The 20,000-nt window shown below is 44.0% G+C and overlaps 1 pseudogene; it reads right to left on the reverse strand.

Moving 5' to 3' along the window:
- LOC115791920 (GTPase IMAP family member 8-like) overlaps positions 1-20,000 on the reverse strand; it is a 158,721-nt pseudogene that overhangs the window by 110,686 nt on the left and 28,035 nt on the right.

Raw genomic sequence — 20,000 nt, forward strand, 5'->3', positions numbered from 1 at the left:
CCTTGCTAAAATATCAGCTTAGTTTGATATCACTATAGTGGACTTAAGTAATTTTTCCTAGTATCATATCATTGTTTGTTGATGTGCCAAAGCTCTGCAGCAATATGTTTTTAAAATAAAAGTTTGTAGTGCTAGTACTGGTGAGGCACAGCAGCGTTTTATACACAAATCTGCACACTGAGGTCTAGTGAACGTGTAGGCATACAAAGTATTTTGTTTATCTCCACAGTTTGTATATCACTCCTATTGTGGTTTTTAGTTTAAAGCAGCTGTATAAGAGAGAGAAAAAGCATTAACTATATTCTAACAGTACATGTGAAAGAAAACTCAAAGTTTACTCAAACAGGGCGGCAGTGCGCACATCTACTATGAAATGGGTGAATATCAGTTAGGATTATCTACTAGGCTTTGTTTTGTGAGTAAAAAATCACTGTACTGAATATATTACTTAAAACTATGAGGTGAAATTAATACCATCACACAAGGTTGTGATGTTTATGTATCCAAAAATCAAAACATTCAGCGCACTGAATGCATTATTGGCTCAGTGTCCTTTATACACACTTTACAAACTTTGTCCCAATAAAAGTTTACAGATTAGGCAAAATGGCCTCTAAGCAAATGCAAAACCCCACAGACTGAGGGAGATAACTCAGAAAACCTCATCCACACAGTTCAACACCTACCCCCCACATTCACAAATCCTACCAATACAGACATACCCCCCTCCCCATCACTTCTCCCCCATCAGCTCAGGACTATCCCTTCACACCCCCCCCATGCCGCAGTCTTGTGTGTGATTTAAACTATGTTTTTAACTCACACGGTATAACCGCAAGGATTTTATTTTGCTTATGAATGGATCTATACCAACTTTTCATCAGTAGACTAAACCAAATAAATATGTTTCTCTCCACTAAATCCCCCAAAGTTTTTTTTTTTATTGGAATAAAAGACCTATGAATTTACCGCTGTTTTAAACTACTTTCACGCCAAACCATCATGAGTTATGTTTGAGTAAATTAACCATGTATTTTCAGAGCCTACATCAGTGGTAAGGGGAATCTGAAACTAAGTTAGATAAAATAATGCAGGTGCACGAGGGTTGTAGGGGTCATACTTACATCATACCTGATAGAGGAATACCAGACTCATGTAGTTGAAGAAACAATTTTAATACATTTTATTTAACAAGATACGGTCACACGTATTTGTTGTAACCACAAGTTTATTCTGTAGTGAAGATCATGAAATTTTTTAACATGTGTATCAATTTAATGATCAGATACACATGAACAGATGTGTTTAATGTGACAAGAAAAAGGTGAAAAGAATCGTTAGTTTGCACATATTGTAGGTGGGGGGAAAAAAAGAGCAGTAAGCACAGAAAAAAGTCCTTTTTTTCATTTTTTGGAACACAAAAAAAACTATAACTTTAACCCGTACACAAAACGCTGTATCACTCCTGCTTTTATGAATGTTTATCCCATCACATATCACAAAAAACAACATAAGACAGCAAATGATTTATACACATAGGCATATCAAACAATCAATTTTCTCGTAAATGCTTGTTACTGTAATGTTACAGGTTGTCTCAAACTGATGTGGTGTTTGAGGGGGTCCACCATTCAGATACATAGGGTATGGACTCATCCTGAATCCAGAGCGGCTCAGGTTCAGATGCTTTCTCCTCAGCCCTGATACGACTTACATATGACCAGTAGGATAGGGCAGGAGCTCAGGAATTGGTGATAACGCTTGTCTCTGTAGTGTGTTTTTATTCACAATGGCCCAGGAGTATGATCTGGTGGGGGTGCATAACTTCCCTGTGGAGACGTGTCAGCTACACGCGGTCGTGCTCGACATTGTTAAACTTACCGTCAAATCCGTTCTAAACATGCTTATTCAAAAACACAAAAGAGAGATTTGTGCAGGATGTGAAGCCTCACACCCCTCACAAAGAAGACACACCTGTGGGGCTCCTGTAGATAGACACTTCTTTTTCAAGTATTATGACCATCTATCAAAAGATTTTGGAATGGACATTTTATACCTATATTGATGCAAATTCTCCGTTTGGAAGGTTTCACCCCTGACAAACACAGGCTTATGGGTGCAACGGAGGCTTATCTCCATGAGTTAAGAGAGGTCAATGATATTGAACGGGCGCTTTTTTGAATTGGAGGACAGTGTTATTTGTGTCAAACGGTCATCTGTTGACCATGTTTTAAATCAAAAGTATCATCTGTGGAATTAACTTCATTGTATGCATTTAAATCGAAATTGCATACTTTTGTTTTTTTTTTTTTTTTTTTTTTTTTTTTTTTTTTTTTTTTGGCTGGGTCCATCGTTTGTACTTGATTTACTTAGCTTATGTTATAATTTTTTGTTATTTTATGGCTATTTATGTATATCTTTTAACTATGTGATGTTTGTATTTCTGTTTTACATGATTATATTCTACTGATGCTTATCTTAGTCTGAACACCCATGAAAATAAGAGATTTTTAATCTCAATGGTTCCTTTCCTTGCTAAAATATCAGCTTAGTTTGATATCACTATAGTGGACTTAAGTAATTTTTCATAGTATCATATCATTGTTTGTTGATGTGCAAAGTCTGCAACAATATGTTTTTTAAAATAAAAGTTTGTAGTGCAGTACTGGTGAGGCACAGCAGCGTTTTTATACACAAATCTGCACACTGAGGTCTAGTGAACGTGTAGGCATACAAAGTATTTTGTTTATCTCCACAGTTTGTATATCACTCCTATTGTGGTTTTAGTTTAAAGCAGCTGTATAAGAGAGAGAAAAAGCATTAACTATATTCTAACAGTACATGTGAAAGAAAACTCAAAGTTTACTCAAACAGGGCGGCAGTGCGCACATCTACTATGAAATGGGTGAATATCAGTTAGGATTATCTACTAGGCTTTGTTTTGTGAGTAAAAAATCACTGTACTGAATTATATTACTTAAAACTATGAGGTGAAATTAATACCATCACACAAGGTTGTGATGTTTATGTATCCAAAAATCAAAACATTCAGCGCATTGAATGCATTATTGGCTCAGTGTCCTTTATACACACTTTACAAACTTTGTCCCAATAAAAGTTTACAGATTAGGCAAAATGGCCTCTAAGCAAATGCAAAACCCCACAGACTGGGTGAGATAACTCAGAAAACCTCATCCACACAGTTCAACACCTACCCCCCACATTCACAATTCCTACCAATACAGACATACCCCCCTCCCCATCACTTCTCCCCATCAGCTCAGGACTATCCCTTCACACCCCCCCATGCCTGCAGTCTTGTGTGTGATTTAAACTATGTTTTTAACTCACACGGTATAACCGCAAGGATTTTATTTTGCTTATGAATGGATCTATACCAACTTTTCATCAGTAGACTATACCAAAGAAATATGTTTCTCTCCACTAAATCCCCCAAAGTTTTTTTTTTTTTATTGGAATAAAAGACCTATGAATTTACCGCTGTTTTAACTACTTTCACGCCAAACCATCATGAGTTATGTTTGAGTAAATTAACCATGTATTTTCAGAGCCTACATCAGTGGTAAGGGGAATCTGAAACTAAGTTAGATAAAAATAATGCAGGTGCACGAGGGTTGTAGGGGTCATACTTACATCATACCTGATAGAGGAATACCAGACTCATGTAGTTGAAGAAACAATTTTAATACATTTTATTTAACAAGATACGGTCACACGTATTTGTTGTAACCACAAGTTTATTCTGTAGTGAAGATCATGAAATTTTTTTAACATGTGTATCAATTTAATGATCAGATACACATGAACAGATGTGTTTAATGTGACAAGAAAAAGGTGAAAAGAATCGTTAGTTTGCACATATTGTAGGTGGGGGAAAAAAAAGAGCAGTAAGCACAGAAAAAAGTCCTTTTTTTCATTTTTTGGAACACAAAAAACTATAACTTTTAACCCGTACACAAAACGCTGTATCACTCATGCTTTTATGAATGTTTATTCCCATCACATATCACAAAAAACAACATAAGACAGCAAATGATTTATACACATAGGCATATCAAACAATCAATTTTCTCGTAAAATGCTTGTTACTGTAATGTTACAGGTTGTCTCAAACTGATGTGGTGTTTGAGGGGGTCCACCATTCAGATACATAGGGTATGGACTCATCCTGAATCCAGAGCGGCTCAGGTTCAGATGCTTTCTCCTCAGCCCTGATACGGTTACGTGGGATGTCTAACATTGCAGCTACACCGAAATCCCATCCATAGTTCTTGTTGGTGTGGATACGACGGCGACGTATGTGGAAGTTTGGGTCGCACCACGAACAGGGGCATATTGCTGTCTGTGGGCCGCTCCACCAGGTCAGATCACATGATGAATCCTTAAGCGGTTCGGGGACAGACGTTTTCTCATTACCCGTGGACCCGATGATACCCGCTGAATTCTTTACCTCACTGCGTGACTGGTTAGGATTGTCTGTCATGACATCTTCAGACTTAAGTGGATCCATTACTAGCTAGTCGCCATGCCTGACAAACGTACGTAATTCGCATCTCAAATTAATAATATCGCTGAGAGAAGCGCAAAACATAACTGACAACATTGTAACTAAGCATATAAACGCCGAAATGAGAACTCCCATGATCCTTTGCTCTGACGGGGCCCACCCTTGATTGGCTCTAGCCCTGTGGGCACTATGCAGTCTAAGATACAGAAAAACAAAGTTTACACATGAAAAAAAAAAGTGCTAGTCTGTATGATCTGATTTATCAACATCCTAATCCTTCTGCATGATGCAGACATACGGTCTGTTAGCATTGTTATTTTATAAAAGGTTATTTAGGAGTGGGAGTTTGTTTAAACATGATAGCCGAATTGATGTGTTTTAACAACACCCTGTAATAAACTTTTATTCTGCTGTATTCTAATGAATTGATTCTGATGAAGACAAACTGTGCAGAGATGTTTCATTAACAAGCTAAGATCCTCTGTTAATGATGAAAAAAAGAATAGAAACACGGATAATGGGTAAATCGGTGCATCGTTTTGACTTACACAAAAATACGATTATACACGTCACTGAGACATTATTTCCTCCTGTGTGATATTCTGTTGTGAGTTTGAAACGTGCTTTGGGGTATGCTGTGTGGAAAAAAGGATGAGATTCTGCACCTATAATGATTTCACCAAACTGTCAGGTTTTATCAAGCTCAGTGAAAACATCTTCGGTGCTAAAAACAGAAACTAAAGTAACTCACCCTGGTAATAGGGATGAATAGTTAAAGTGTACATGAGTGAAAGTTCAGCTAATGAACGTCGTGTGAGTGCCGACCTCTTTGTACCTGAGAATTAGAGTCGGTTAGTTGTTTTTTGTTTTTTTTTTAAGAAAAATGCAGATGTGATAACAAATAGAATTACAAGAATGGTGTAAGAAACGCACCTTAGATAGGAAAAATACACAACTATTGCTATAACCATAGTTTTTTTTTTTTTTTTTTTGTTTTTTTTGTTTGTTTGTTTGTTTTGTTGGGACATAGTATGTGGTGTATTTATGAATGAATGAAAAGATGTTTTAAACATATATTGCACTGTTTTCCGTGAGGAATGCAGAGTTTAAAAATGAGGAGTCTGTACAGTTTTTAATATTGATTTTTTTTTTATTTCAACCCATAAACCAAAAATACAGAGTATGCATTACATACACAGTCTGTGTTTGCCTAACCAGTAGTTTTCCACCATGATAAGCTCTGCTGGTAAGTCCTCAAAGAAATATTCCTCCCTCAGATCATGATACAAACTGTCTATTGCATCTAAGATGTTTAATGCATGCAACAATTCAGACACCTGAGCGTCCACAATCCATGTGAAATCCTTACGCGCGTCGTCCCGACTGTTAGACCACAAGAATAGTCGAACGGCAGGAATGAGACGATCTGTCCAGAATATTTTCATCACTTCGTCGTAATGGGGCGCGTAAAAGAAATCAGGAATAACCTGCTTACAGCTGTGCTGATCATAGCTAGGGTGTTTGACTCGACATCCGTGGCATATCCCTTCATGATAGTTCTGCACGGCCTTACACAGTATGTGTAGTGTAGCGATCTTAACAGCCGTGACCCCGCGCCGCGACAGCGGCTCTTCAGGTAATTGGCGAGATGGTGGAGATGAAGAAGATGAAGAATCAGGAGGAGGAACGGTCATCACCCGTGTTGGTTGTGGCGGTGAATTTTTAACGTCTGGAAAACATGCATCGTTAGTTATCATTAATGTAATATACACAAAATACACAAACGTACAATTATTTATTTATTTTTCTTTTTTTTTTTTTTTTAAAAAAAGGAATGAGTTGCTATACAGAATACAGTTTAGGTTCACATTATTTTGTGTAAAAGTATATGCTTACCTGAATCCATTTAAAAGTCCGAGTGTAGCGTTACGCCAGAGTCAGTTTAGAAAGAAAAACTTTGGGGGAAAAAGAAGCTACACGATTCTCTTCACAACCAACGTTTGGGACGGTCTTGTGACGCTCAAATACAAGAAACACTAGAGAATTCGAGTTGATTTTAGAGTTTCTGACGTGCGCTCACTGGTCAAATCCAGGAACTACAGCTTTATTGACAAGAAACACAAGCGTGCTGCTCTGAAACACCCGCGGTGACGGTAGGCCCTTAGCGGATACAGACATCTCAGTCACGGTGTTCCATTACTAGTTAGTCTCCGTACCTGACCGCATGCGTAATTCATATCTCAAATTAATAATATCGATGAGAGATCCGCAAAACATGACCGATAACATTGTAACTAAACACATAAACGCCGAAATGAGAACTCCCATGATCCTTTGCGCCTTCATTTGAAAGAACAACAAAAGAACTCTGTTTCAGCTGATCACACTCTCATCGCTCCACGCTTTAACATGGAAAAATAATGTACTGCTCACCGCATAAAGCTTATGATAAGCGTGAGATTCTGTTTTTCTGTCTTAACTCTGTGAGGAGAATGTTGATATAGGATTGCCTAGTTTGAGCATAGTCTGATATTTTTTTAATACTGTCGGAATTTCTTTGGTTTTCACAGTAAAAGTAGTTACTCATTTCACTCAAGAACATCACAAAAGTCTGTGGGACAGCTTGCTAGAAGAAGCAAAACTCAGAGATTTTTGAGCTAACTTTGCATTACCTACTCACATGTTTGTGATCCCATACAGGAAGTGCAGTTTTATTAACACAGACGCCCTGTACTGACACAGGTCAGGGTCGTACTCCAAGTTGTCGCCGGGTTATGGCTTTCTAAAAAGTTACACATTGCTAAGCGGATGTTGGGATATGTTGTGGATGTCAGTATATTTTTTTTAAATTTATTTTAACAGTGCATCGGTTTTTTAGTAAGACCACTGTTTTAATTATTTGTGTGTGTGTCTAAATAAATGCCTTGGGTTTCAGGGATGAATCTACTAATCTGATTAATGTGTAATCAGGACTGGGTCATCCTCCGTTCTGTATGTAAATGAACAGCCCTACTGTTGAGGAGGATATACGGCTATTATTTAGCCATAGTATTTTAATTTAGGCACTGTGTTGTGTGCTTTATGCACCACAGGTGGGCTCGGATATTAGATTATTTACCTTTGTATTTTTATTTAGCCACTGTCTTGTGAGTTTGAACCTCTTTGATGTCCGTCTGGGAAAAAGGCCCCTTGTAAGGAGAGACAATGAGATCATCTGATTTGAACGGATACCGTATACGTCATTATCACACGTCAGCGCAAACACGCACGGACACACGCACGCGCACACGCACCTCACACGCACGCGCAAGGCTTTTTTATCACCTAGGTGTGAAAAATCACACCTAGGTGTGAAAGGGCCACCACCTTATTACTACTTCTAATTCCTTCATTGTTGTGCTCTTCAGTGCCATGTGCCAACACAGTGCAGAGCAGATACCTAAACTCTGCTCCCAGTGAGGTCGATTATCTCGTCAATAGTTTTACATCCTCACTGCGTATAACTTTGGATACTGTGGCTCCTCTGAAAAGGAAAGCTTCAAATCAGAAGTGCCTGACTCCGTGGTATAATTCACAAACGCACAGCTTAAAGCAGATAACCCGAAAGCTGGAGAGGGAATGGCGTCTCACTAAATTAGAAGATGCTCATTTAGCCTGGAAAAAGAGTTTGTTGCTCTATAAAAAAGCCCTCCGTAAAGCTAGGACATCTTACTATTCATCATTAATTGAAGAAAATAAGAACAACCCCAGGTTTCTTTTCAGCACTGTAGCCAGGCTGACAAAGAGTCAGAGCTCTGTAGAGCCGAGTATTCCTTTCACTTTAACTAGTAGTGACTTCATGGATTTCTTTACAAATAAAATTTTAGACATTCGAGAAAAAATTATTCATAACCATCTCAAAGATTATTCTTCATGTTCGGCTGCTTTCAGCACTGCTGGTATTTGTTTAGACTCTTTGGCTCCAGTTGATCTTTCAGAGTTAACTTCAATAGTTACTTCCTCCAAACCAGCAACATGTTTGTTAGATCCCATTCCTACTAGACTGTTCAAAGAAGTCTTTCCAATAATTGATGCTTCAATCTTAAAAATGATCAATCAGTCTTTATTAGTTGGCTATGTACCACAGACCTTCAAGGTGGCTGTAATTAAACCTCTGCTTAAAAAGCCATCACTTGACCCAGCTGTCTTAGCTAATTATAGGCCAATCTCCAACCTTCCTTTTCTCTCAAAGATTCTTGAAAGAGTAGTTGTAAAACAGCTAACTGATCATCTGCAGAGGAACGGTTTATTTGAAGAGTTTCAGTCAGGTTTCAGAATTCATCACAGTACAGAAACAGCATTAGTGAAGGTTACAAATGATCTTCTTAGAGCCTCTGACAGTGGACTCATCTCTGTTCTTGTCCTGTTGGACCTCAGTGCAGCTTTTGATACTGTTGACCATAACATTCTATTACAGAGATTAGAGCTTGCTATAGGTATTAAAGGTACTGCACTGCAGTGGTTTGAATCATATTTATCTCATAGACTCCAATTTGTTCATGTAAATGGGGAGTCTTCTTCAGACAGTAAGGTTAATTATGGAGTTCCACAGGGTTCTGTGCTAGGACCAATTTTATTTACATTATACATGCTTCCCTTAGGCAGTATTATTAGAAAGCACTGCATCAATTTTCATTGTTATGCAGATGATACTCAGCTTTACCTATCAATGAAGCCAGATGACACACATCAATTAGTTAAACTGCAGGAATGTCTTAAAGATATTAAGGCCTGGATGACCTCTAATTTCCTGCTTCTAAATTCAGATAAAACTGAAATTCTTGTTCTCGGCCCCACAAATCTTAGAAACATGGTGTCTAACCAGATACTTACTCTGGATGGCATTACTTTGGCCTCCAGTAACACTGTGAGAAATCTTGGAGTCATTTTTGACCAGGATATGTCCTTCAATGCACATATTAAACAAATATGTTGGACCGCTTTTTTGCATTTGCGCAATATTTATAAAATTAGAAACATCCTTTCTCAGAGTGATGCTGAAAAGCTCATTCATGCATTTATTACTTCTAGGCTGGATTATTGTAATTCATTATTATCAGGCTGTCCTAAAAGCTTTCTGAAAAGCCTTCAGCTGATCCAAAATGCTGCAGCTAGAGTACTGACAGGGACTAGAAAGAGAGAGCATATTTCTCCCATATTGGCTTCTCTTCATTGGCTCCCTGTTAAATCTAGAATAGAATTTAAAATCCTTCTCCTCACATACAAGGTCTTGAATAATCAGGCACCATCTTATCTCAAAGACCTCATAGTACCATATCACCCCAACAGAGCACTTCGCTCTCAGACTGCTGGCTTACTTGTGGTTCCTCGGATACTTAAGAGTAGAATGGGAGGCAGAGCCTTCAGCTTTCAGGCGCCTCTTCTGTGGAACCAGCTTCCAGCTTGGATTCGGGAGACAGACACCCTCTCTATTTTTAAGATTAGGCTTAAAACTTTCCTTTATGATAAAGCTTATAGTTAGGGCTGGATCAGGTGACCCTGAACCATCCCTTAGTTATGCTGCTATAGGCCTAGTCTGCTGGGGGGTTCACATAATGCACTGTTTCTCGTTCACCTTATTTACTTTGTTTATACTCCACTCTGCATTTAATCATTAATTGATATTAATCTCTGGCTCTCTTCCACAGCATGTCTTTCTCTCCCCTCAGCCCAACCGGTCGCGGCAGATGACTGCCCCTCCCTGAGCCTGGTTCTGCTGGAGGTTTCTTCCTGTTAAAAGGGAGTTTTTCCTTTCCACTGTCGCCAAGTGCTTGCTCATAGGGGGTCGTTTTGACTGTTGGGTTTTCTCTGTATTATTGTAGGGTCTTTACCCACAATACAAAGCGCCTTGAGGCGACAGTTTGTTGTGATTTGGCGCTATATAAATAAAATTGAATTGAATTGAATAGATGAGAACTTATCTATCAGTGTGATAGTCTTCAAGAGAGAAGCTTGTGAATTCCCAAGGAAAAGTAATACATCATCAGCATAAAGGCTAAGTTTATGGTCCATATTTTCAGTTTGAATCCCTTTAATATTTACATTTTGACGGATTGCTACTGCTAGCGGCTCAATGAAAATTACAAAAAGAGAGGGAGAGAGTGGGCAGCCCTGCCTAGTGCCCCTCTGCAGACTGAAGCTTTGGGAAATGAGATCATTTGTCCTAACACGCGCATTCGGAGAGCTGTGTAGTGTTCTGATCCAGTTTATAAAGGATGAACCGAATCCAAATTTTTGTAGAACTGCTAGTAAAAATTTCCAGTTTACCCGATCAAATGCCTTTTCTGCATCTAAAGACACGACTGTCGTCTCTAATTTGTTAATAGAACAATAGTCTATTATATTTATCAGTCGACGTGTATTATTGGCTGAGTGCCGACCCTTGATAAAACCTGTTTGATCTGGATGTACAATAAATGGAGTAATACTTTCTAATCTTTTGGCAAGGGCTTTGCAAATTATTTTAAGATCTACATTAATGAGAGAGATTGGCCTGTAGCTGGATGGGAGTGTGGGGTCTTTGCCTGGTTTAAGAAGCAGGCTAATGTTAGCAGAGTTTAAGGTTGGAGATAAGATGTGATCACTCTGAATCTGAGTTACCATTCTGAAAAAAATGGGAGCTAGCTCTGACCAAAATTCTTTATAAAACTCGGCTGGAAAATCATCTGGACCTGGGGCTTTATTATTTGGGAGGTGCTGTACTGCTTCACTAAGTTCAGACAATGAAAGAGGTAAATCCAGAGCTGCAGCTTGATCGTCATCTAGTTTTGGTAGAATTATATTGTTAAGAAATTCTTCCATTTCAGTATCAGAAGACATTTGACTATGGTCGCCGGTGTCTCTAGCTTCACGTTTCTCAAAACAGAGTCACCAATAACCAGAGTTTGTTCCTCGGCGGGTGTGTCGCCGAGTGGAGAAAAACGGTTAGAGACGTGAACAGGTTGGTGGTGTACCCGGGGCTTCTGCTTAGGACTACGCTTCCTCCTCACCGTCACCCAGCTGGCCTGTTTTCCCTGCTGCTCGGCATCTGCTGTGGGGGAGCTAACAGCGGCTAAGCTACCATGGTCCGCACCCGCTACAGGGGCCTGGCTAGATGCAGGATTTTCCAGGGTGCGGAGCCGAGTCTCCAATTCAGAAAGCCTGGCCTCCAGAGCTACAAACAGACTACATTTATTACAAGTACCGTTACTGCTAAAGGAGGCCGAGGAGTAACTAAACATGTGACACCCAGAGCAGGAAAGTGCAGGAGAGACAGGAGAAGAAGCCATGCTGGTAGTGAGTCGGCTAAGGGCTAAGCTACTAGCTGAGCTAAGCTAGCGAATTTCTAAAAACAAATAAAGTGAGTAATGTGAATACAGGTGATTCAGCAAAGAGTATGCTATTTAAAGTAGGTGAAGATTACACTAAAATATGTTATTATTCAGATAAATCTAGTTATACAGATATAACAGCTAACAGACAGCAAAACACTGTGCTCCGAAACAGGAACAGGAAGTTCCTGTTTAATAAATCTTTTTTCTTTCCACTCTTTTATTTACTGGATCCATTTTAAAGGAGTTTCAGGGCATTTATAGTTATTAATTTGTTTTGAGAGCTGCTGTATGAATAAAGTTTAAAAGGATAAAAAAGACGAGCCGAGGACTGAAACAGGAATTTAAAATGTGGTTGAAGGAAAACAACAGAAAATCAAATATAGAATTAAAACTGATTAATTAAAAAACAAAAGCAATATGCTGATGTCTAATAACTGATCTGTAAACCATCATTGATCCAAAGACTTTTTTCCATCTTTCTGCAGCTGCTGAACCAGACGATCAATACAAGTCCTAGAAACTCAAACTTATTGATTACTGATGATAACCTGGTTCATTTCATGAATAAGTTCATTTATTTCATGTTAAATGAAAATTTAAAAACACATTTTTAAAAAGTAAGACCTGAACATTTTAATAAAATTATAAAATACAATAATATAAATACACAGAAAATATAGAAATTTATAATAAAAAATTAGATTAAAAAGTATCAAAAATAAAGATTAAAAAAATTAAATAAGTTAAAAGATGAAATATTATAAATGAAAATGAAGAAATAACGAGTGTAAATGTGACACATAAAGAGTCAGACTGAGATACCTGGACCTGGAGATACCTGGCTTGTTATTGCAATTCAGGAAGTGTGGGCAGCTGTCTGGCCTTGGTAAGGCTGCTTATGACAGGAACGCAGGAAGGTACAGACTCAAACTCAGACTCTGTATATCTGCAGCTGATTCTGAGGGTAAGATCTTGGAGATGTATGTATCTGTTTCTGCACGGCGAAGGAACAAACCAAGAAGATTCGGATGAATTGGATGTTTCTCCACAGAGAGGAGCCAGTAAGACTGAAGGCTGTCAACAAATTAATCAGTACAGTCTGTACCAAAACAGGTCATAGAATCAGGAATTTGGCTCCCTGATGTTCTTGGACTGATGTTTATCAAATCGTCTCCAGGATGTTTGTAAACAGATGCTCTACGTGGAAAATGTGAAGAGGACTGGTGATGATGATGATGGAGGCAAACATAGTTTCCCTGTTTGTCTGTGTTTATTCTCACATTCAGCCTCCACACTGTTATTAAAAAATAATTTTATTCCATTTATCCTTATCATTAAATCTTTTCTATCCAGAAACATTAAACTGTGTGTGATCAGAGAGAAGCCATTTTACAGTCTCTCACACACACAGAGGGTAAAATGGCCGACAGAGTGATTTCCTGTAAATAACATTTCTTCTCAGAAACCACGTGACTGTCAGAGAGCAGCTCAGTGACGTCTGACATGAAGCCTCAGAGCTCAAAGGGAAAACAGGGAGTCCAACAAACTAAACACAAAGAGGACGTTTGTGGGACACTTCACTCAAGCTGAGTTGGAAAGCTTTGAGATTTCTAAGTCATGAAAAGAAACACACAAATATGCATGTTTCAGCTTTGACATTCAGCACATGAAGCTGAAAGAGAATTAATTTCACTGCAGCTTCTTCACTCAGTAATTACAGAAGCATCAAAGGAATCTAAAATGTATCCAACAGACTGTTTCCACTCACAGTTTCCCTTTTCTTTGTTCGTCTGACTAACTGTTAACTCACCAACACTTAGCCAGGTTTCAGTCAGACAGAGGAAATCCAGCTTATGACAGACAAAGAAATCGTTCAATATGAACATCTTATTTGCTACCGATCTAGCGTTAACCAGGGCAATCCTAATAGAGTCCCCTGGGCCAGGGTCAGCCGTCCAAGAAACCTGTTTCAGTGTCCGGAGGCTCAGTGGGTTCACTCCACCGCTGCAAAGGTGAGGTGGAATAAAACGGGGCAAGTGGTTCACCTCTGCCGTTCCGACGACAGGTATCAGCCAGGTGCCAACGGGTTCCAAGGAGCGATGGGAGACAACACGGCGGTGCAAGAATTTGAGTTCCGCCAAGATGCTGTGGGAGATTGTTTTGCCATTTCCAGATGACAGCATCAGGCATCTTTTTAATTTCACCAAAAGACCACTGCGTTTACCCCGTCGTTTGCAACACTTCCTCTTATGAGATGAGGCAGGAGTGCGATGCAGGTAAGCCGGTGTTCCAGGTAAAAGTAGAGGTCGGACAAAGGCCTGTCGGCCAGCGTTTTTCCTTCCCAATTCCTCTGTGGCAAGTCGAATATTTAAGAGAGCTTCGCGATCATAAGTCAGTAAAGAGTCAATATGGTTCACTAAAAGTGACAATAGCAAAAAAAAACACAGAAGATAAAAACAGAACTGAGAGCCGTGGACGGCGAGCCACACACACCGGCGCCATCTTGGTTCTTGGTATGTGTAGGTAGTAGTCTATTACCTCATGTCACTCCTGCATTTCACTGTCCGCGAGGTCCATTTCCAGTTCGAGTCCTACTGTCACGGCTGCTGCGGCTAACTAAGCAGGGAGGACCTCAGAGCAGGACACAGGCGAGTGCAGGATTGATACTTGAGATTTTATTAATAACGTTTTTAACTGAGATGGCTGAACAGAAGGCAGCTGTCATGGATCAGCTGTGTGGCAGGAAAGAAGGGGACCCCAAGGCAGACGAGGTAAATGGAAAAGACAGTCTTTAATTGGCAAAGTGCAGGACGGAACCAGGAACAAAACCAGAACTCAAAACCAGGACAAAACTGAACCACAGAGGAACACAGCAGGGGAGCGAACGACGACGACGCGACGAGGACAAAGTGAAAACACCGACAATATAAACACAGCAGGTAATGGGCAAATGGGAAACAGCTGGGAGGGAAACACAGGAAGCACAATTAAACCAAAAGCGCACAGACAAAAGACCTACCAAAATAAAACAGGAAAGAACCTAACAGAGTACACACTGGCTGAACACCTGGGAATACAGACACCGAAGGATAACCGACACCAGCACAACAGAGCACAAGGGAACAGAAACAGTGAAACCATAATAAAACAGAACTAAATCACCGGAACATAGAATACTGGGCCACCGGCCCAGGACCATGACAGTACCCCCCCCTTAAGGGCCGGCTCCCGACGGCCCACAACAAGAACAAAGAAAAACCAAAACCGGACCAGGGCGGGAGGAGGGGGAACCGGACGGAGGGACCGAACCAAACAAAACCCAGGAGACAAAACAAAACAAACCAGTCCAGGAACTAAACAAAAAAACAGGACCAAAACAAAAGGCAGTGGCACAGGGCCGAAGAGCGCCAACGCTCAAAACAGGGGTCAGAAAAACAAAAACACAGGGCCCAGGAAAACAGTACATAGTGTCCAGGAGGACCCACTGGGAAATCCCAAAACAAAAAAAACACAGTTCAGGGGCCACACAGGCCAAGGGCCACAAAGCAGAGTCCAAACGAGGGAGGCTGACCGCGCTCCCAGCAGCGGCGGCAACGACGAGGAGAAGGCACTGGAGGCCGACCGCGCTCCCAGCGGCGGCGGCGGCGATGAGGAGGAGTCACTGGAGACCGACCGCGCTCCCAGCGGCGGCGGCGAGGAGGAGTCACTGGAGGCCGACCGCGCTCCCAGCGGCGGCGGCGGCGGCGACGAGGAGGAGTCACTGGAGGCCGACCGCGCTCCCAGCGGCGGCGGCGGCGACGAGGAGGAGGAGGAGGAGTCACTGGAGGCCGACCGCGCTCCCAGCGGCGGCGGCGACGAGGAGCAGGCACTGGAGGCCGGCCGCGGGGCATGCGGTGGCGGAGACGGGTGACCTCAGGCTCTGGCGTGGAACCCTCGGGCTCTGGCGCAGGACCCTCGGGACCCTCCGGACGCTCGTGCTGAGCGGAGACCCCCAACGGCTCGGACTGAGCGGAACCCCTTGGCTCCGGCGCAGGACCCTCTGGCGGCTCGGACTGAGCGGGACCCCCTGGCTCCGGCGCGGGACCCTCTGGCTCCGGGCGCTCGGACCGAGCGGGACCCTCTGGCTCCGGCGCGGGACCCTCTGGCTCCGGCGCGGGACCCTCTGGCTCCGGCGCGGGACCCTCTGGCTCCGGCGCGGGACCCTCTGGCTCCGGGCGCTCGGACCGAGCGGGACCCCCTGGCGGCTCCGACTGAGCGGGATCCTCCGGATGCTCGAACACTGGATGCGCAGGCTGGGGCTGCTTTGCAGGGCATAGGTTAGGTGAGTCTGATGGCGACAGGGGAGCTGACTGGGACTCTGACTCAGAGACCAGGGACTCTACAGCAGTCGACGGGAGAGACTGGGGCTGAGACAGAGACGCTGCTGAGACTGACTGGGTACCTGACTGGAAAGGAACTGGAATCGGGGAAGCTGACACTGGGAAGCTAAGGGAACCAAAATTACAGAGGGAGCAGGAGCTGAGCGGACTGTAGAGGGCCATGGTGCCGGCTGAGTGGGCGTCATCCTGGGCAGCAGGGGCTGCTCAGGGAACAGTTTGGGTATGTCAGAAGATGGCTGCGTGGAAGCAGGCCGGGAGACGACTGGCTGCGTGGAAGCAGGCCGGGAGACGACTGGCTGCGTGGAAGCAGGCCGGGAGACGACTGGCTGCGTGGAAGCAGGCCGGGAGACGACTGGCTGCGTGGAAGCAGGCCGGGAGACGACTGGCTGCGTGGAAGCAGGCCGGGAGCTAGGGAGATCTGGCTGCGTGGAAGCAGGCCGGGAGCTAGGGAGATCTGGCTGCGTGGAAGCAGGCCGGGAGCTAGGGAGATCTGGCTGCGTGGAAGCAGGCCGGGAGCTAGGGAGATCTGGCTGCGTGGAAGCAGGCCGGGAGCTAGGGAGATCCGACTGCGTGGAAGCAGGCCGGGAGCTAGGGAGAGCCGACTGCGTGGAAACTGACTGAGAGCTACAGAGGCTGACTGAGACTGAGCGGTGGCTGGAGCTACAGAGGCTGACTGAGACTGAGCGGTGGCTGGAGCTACAGAGGCTGACTGAGACTGAGCGGTGGCTGGAGCTACAGAGGCTGACTGAGACTGAGCGGTGGCTGGAGCTACAGCTGACTGAGAGACAGGCTGAAGAGGCACTGTGGACGACACTGAAAACTGCTGTGAAGGCTTGGACCTGGCTGCCCCCACCCGCGGAACAGGAACGGGTGCAGAGGTCAGCCCGTCCGTGGCTGCCCCCACCCGCGGAACAGGAACGGGTGCAGAGGTCAGCCCGTCCGTGGCTGCCCCCACCCGCGGAACAGGAACGGGTGCAGAGGTCAGCCCGTCCGTGGCTGCCCCCACCCGCGGAACAGGAACGGGTGCAGAGGTCAGCCCGTCCTTGGCTGCCCCCACCCGCGGAACAGGAACGGGTGCAGAGGACAGCCCGTCCGTGGCTGCCTCCCCCCGCGAAACAGGTACGGGTGCAGAGGACAGCCCGTCCGTGGCTGCCTCCCCCCGCGGAACAGGAACGGGTGCAGAGGACAGCCCGTCCGTGGCTGCCTCCCCCCGCGAAACAGGTACGGGTGCAGAGGACAGCCCGTCCGTGGCTGCCTCCACCCGCGAAACAGGAACGAAGCCATCAGTCTTTGAACCCCCAGTGCTTTCTGTGGCTAATTTCTTAGGAGCCAGTTCAGGGGTGTCAGAATGACAGACCTCTATGACAAAGGCCCTAACTAGGGCAGGAAGAGAGTCCAAAAGCCAGGGATGTACTGACAACAGATTACGTAGCCTCTGCACTATAGCTTCCTTTTGCCTTTCACAATGAAGTTCAAGCCACAGATCACACAGCTTATAAACAAAGTTACACACATCCGACCGGGAGCCCTCAGCAGGGAAACCATTCTTTGTAGACAAACACGAAACGTCTTTATCCTTGGCTGTCAGTGAAACAGGGAATTTGGGGCTGGGTTTTACAGCCTGCTCAAAAAACACATGTCCTTTAGCGGCTCCTTTGTTCAGCCCAATGTCAAGGAACTCAGTCTTTACATTAACAGGCATGGCAACAGAGTTACTCACGGAACCTGGTGACTGAGTATGAAGCGGCGACGGCTGTGTGGAATCTGGAGGCTGTGGTGACCGTCTCCGCGGCGTTATCCCGCTCTGCTCCCGCGGCGATTCTCTACGATGCTGTCGGGAGCTTGGCCTTCCTCCCTCAGCAGCAGGCAGCGGTGAAGCAGAAGTGCTGGGAGGCCAGGGACCCCTGTGTCCCAGGAATCGGAAAAATGACTCCTCCGGAGTCATTCCGGGCGGCGGCTCCGGCGAAAAGTCTCTTTGCTTCCTCCGGGATCTCGTCCTCCGTGGCTGCGGCATGGAAAACCGCGGCGTCATACCGCACGGCTCCGGGGACGAATCATGCAGCTGCTGCCAGGGATTCCCCTTCCGCCATGGCTGCGGCGCCCGCTGAGGAGGGGAGGGACCAGTGAGCGGAGTGACAGGTGAGCGAGCGGCAGGAGACAAAAAAATTCCGCCAGTGCGGATAACTCGTGGCTTAGGAGGAGGAGGTGAGTGGCGTCGCCGGGGACCGTTCCAAAAAGCAGGTCCCCCCAGCGCCAGGCGAGTGCCACTGTAGGGGTCGGAGTCTGCGGGGTCCATTCGTGGTCGCGTCGTACTGTCACGGATCAGCTGTGTGGCAGGAAAGAAGGGGACCCCAAGGCAGACGAGGTAAATGGAAAAGACAGTCTTTAATTGGCAAAGTGCAGGACAAAACCAGGAACAAAACCAGAACTCAAAACCAGGACAAAACTGAACCACAGAGGAACACAGCAGGGGAGCGAACGACGACGACGCGACGAGGACAAAGTGAAAACACCGACAATATAAACACAGCAGGTAATGGGCAAATGGGAAACAGCTGGGAGGGAAACACAGGAAGCACAATTAAACCAAAAGCGCACAGACAAAAGACCTACCAAAATAAAACAGGAAAGAACCTAACAGAGTACACACTGGCTGAACACCTGGGAATACAGACACCGAAGGATAACCGACACCAGCACAACAGAGCACAAGGGAACAGAAACAGTGAAACCATAATAAAACAGAACTAAATCACCGGAACATAGAATACTGGGCCACCGGCCCAGGACCATGACAGCAGCAACACAAAGAAAACCCGAAACTAGAAATCCAAAACTAGAAAAACACAAAAACACAAAAGACACAGCAGGAATGTCACACGCAGACATAAAATTTTTTTTCATAAAAGATTTTTTTCTCTTCAGCTCTCAGCAGAGACGGTCTCACTTTTCTTCTCTCTCAGCTCTTCCTTTTTCCCCTGCTTTGCTGCTTTAGAGCCTCTCTTCACACAACTTCTGAACTGGAATTTATAATTATGGATCTGGTCAGCTGGTCTCTCAACGCCATTGTTTGGATCAAAACAATGGCCTTGGTAAGGCTGCTTATGACAAGAACGCAGGAAGGTACAGACTCAAACTCAGACTCTGTATATCTGCAGCTGATTCTGAGGGTAAGATCTTGGAGATGTACGTATCTGTTTCTGCACGGCGAAGGAACAAACCAAGAAGATTCGGATGAATTGGATGTTTCTCCACAGAGAGGAGCCAGTAAGACTGAAGGCTGTCAACAAATTAATCAGTACAGTCTGCACCAAAACAGGTCATAGAATCAGGAATTTGGCTCCCTGATGTTCTTGGACTGATGTTTATCAAATTGTCTCCGGGATGTTTGTAAACAGATGCTCTACCCCCCCGCTGTCCTGTCTTCTTCTGACCTGTGTTGGACTGATCTCCCTGACCGAGCTGCTGATGAACATCTTATCAGAACTGTTAGCTGAGGAGGGAGTTTGAGTCAGCCCCACAGTTTTTCCCTCACTCATCTCTATATGTTCTCACTATTGTTTCTGTCTTTTTAATGGCAGCACCTCCAGAAGGGGGCAGCATGACCACAGTTCACCTATCTCCCCATGTTTGTTTGTTTGTCTTCTTGGAGGGGTGTTCTGTTAACTGTCATTTCCCCATTGTGGGATCAATAAAGTATCATCATCATTTCTACCTGAAACTGAATATTATTCATCAGGA

This window comes from Archocentrus centrarchus, chromosome 14, assembly GCF_007364275.1.
Source record: "Archocentrus centrarchus isolate MPI-CPG fArcCen1 chromosome 14, fArcCen1, whole genome shotgun sequence".
NCBI classification, from domain to species: Eukaryota; Metazoa; Chordata; class Actinopteri; order Cichliformes; family Cichlidae; genus Archocentrus; species Archocentrus centrarchus.